The 2,270-nt window shown below is 43.9% G+C and overlaps 1 protein-coding gene across 1 annotated transcript in view; it reads right to left on the minus strand.

Annotated features, from left to right (window-relative positions):
* The window catches only part of LOC128835700 (voltage-dependent L-type calcium channel subunit alpha-1S-like), a 105,777-nt gene that overhangs the window by 48,235 nt on the left and 55,272 nt on the right, over positions 1-2,270 (minus strand). The gene's annotated exons all lie outside the window — the stretch shown is intronic.

Genomic DNA, 2,270 nt, shown 5'->3' on the forward strand with positions numbered 1-2,270 from the left:
CTAGGGTAACTCTTACCTTAAGAATTAGGTGGGTTATGGATTGACAAAAAATCCTTCAAGCTGATCATGTATTTGGAGTGCAACTTGACAATGTCCTGCTCTACCCCTTGATCCTTCTGTCTCTCTTTAATGATGGTTTGGGAGCTGTGCAACCATTAAACGTAGGAGTATAAGTACTAGAGCAGGGCTCAGCAACCTTTCAGAAGTAGTGTGCTGAGTCTTCATTTATTCACTCTGATTTAAGGTTTCGCGTGCCAGTAATACATTTTAACCTTTTTAGAAGGTCTCTTTATATAAGCCTATAATATATAACTAAACTAGTGTTGTTTGTAAAGTAAATAAGGTTTCAAAATATTTAAGAAGCTTCATTTAAAATTAAATGAAAATGCAGAGCCCCCTGGAGTGGTGGGCAGGACCTGGGCAGTGTGAGTGCCACTGAAAATCAGCTCGCGTGCCGCCTTTGGCACGCGTGCCATAGGTTTCCTACCCCTGGACTAGAGTTTACAGATGATTCTTTAGAATATAAATACGAATATAATAAACATTAGTTCCTGATGCTAAGGGCTTTACACATGTATATGGAGATAAAAATAATATATTACCTGGCCCGGGGGCCATACTTTCCACTAAGTATCTCCGGATGAGTCACAAAGAGCTAGTTTAGTCTCATAACGCCTCTTTCAAAGTTAGGTAAGGGGAATTATTTCCCAGGGTACAGATGGGACAATTTAGATACAGAGACTAAGACTCCAGTTCAACAAAGCACTTAGGCAGTGGACTAACCCTATCCCTGCTGATGCCAGTACAATTTCTCCTATACTTTGAGCAGGTGCTCAAGTGCTTTGCAGGATCAGGGTCTAAATGACTCACCTAAGGTTACACGGTGAAATGAAAGCGGAGCAGTCCTGTACTCTAACAATGTGAAAACACTGGTTCCAATTCTCCTTTCCCACTAGCACACAGCAGAAGTAAATGCCCTGTACTATAAGATGATACAATTAAGTAAAGCTGGCATAATGAGGTGTATCGATTACATTAAAGTATTTATTGTATTTAGTCACATTAACTCATTTTTAAGTGCCCCAAGTTAGTTGCGTCTGTGGCATGACATACTGCAATATATAAGGTTGGGCAGGAACTCGCTCCAGTCGTCTGTCCTCCATGTAATTTCAGTCCACATACTATAATGTCGTTAATCCTGCACCCATTATAACAACAAAAGTAATATGAATGTAGCACACCCCATTCCCTCCCTCTTCCCCCACAAAAGTGAGAGGCAGCTTCCTCTGACCGGCCGCAGCAGTGGTTTCTGCTCTGAAAGTTTCAGCCTCTTGCCTTGGCATGGCATAAACAAAGCGAGTGCTGCAGGTTTGCATAATCCTAACTCAGGTCACGTTGTATAAGCAAATACTGTGGCCTGAAAAGGGGGATTTGCCCCCTGTTGTCTGTAGCAATCTGAGCAAAAGGGCCCTGCTGGAAGCAAGCCAGGCAAAAATGTCCTTTACATTTTGTAGTGTCCGGCTACCACACAAACTTCCCTCTGCCTTGACGCAAGGTTATGTCTTTAAATGAGATTCAATGAAGCACATTTCACTGTGAGGGGAAGTGTAGGGCAAATAGCACTGGCAGGCAGGGTTGGTTGTGGCAGGTCCTGGGTGAATGTGTGCCACACCGTTCTGCCAATGCACCTCAGGTCTGAGCCTCGTTTAGGCCCTGCTCCTCCAGCCCAGAGCCAAAGCTGGGATTGTACAGTGTCTGTCCTAGATAAAGGTTCAGAGATGCAACTTGAAACCACCACACTCAGGTGCTTTCGATAGGCTTTAACCTGAGGTCTGTAGTGGTACAGGCCTGCAGTATTAACCCATTGCTCCAGCTGCCCCACTTCCTAACTGAGCCGTATTTTTATGGTGAGCGTGGGGTTTCCCCCATCAGCCAGGACTCCCCTACACCTATTCTCCTTCCCCCTAGTGCCATTATTGGCCGTCAAGTCTCGCTAACCTGTCTAGGTTTTTACAGGGTTACACATCACCCTGATGGCTATAAATCTCTCCCTACAGAATAGCTTCTTTCTCCATCCCATTCAGTCTTTCTCACGGGCTTGTTATATGCCTCCTAAAATGCCTCCCATTTAAATGGTATTTAAGATCTAAGGTAATGCATAAAGTGCAGTGTAAGGATGATGCATTGGCCTTTTTTGTAAAGATCAAATGTAGCCTGACATGGGTAAGTAATTTTTACTATGGAACGGAGCACAGTATAGAAACCGCACT

This window comes from Malaclemys terrapin, chromosome 4 (genome assembly GCF_027887155.1).
Source record: "Malaclemys terrapin pileata isolate rMalTer1 chromosome 4, rMalTer1.hap1, whole genome shotgun sequence".
NCBI lineage: Eukaryota > Metazoa > Chordata > Testudines > Emydidae > Malaclemys > Malaclemys terrapin.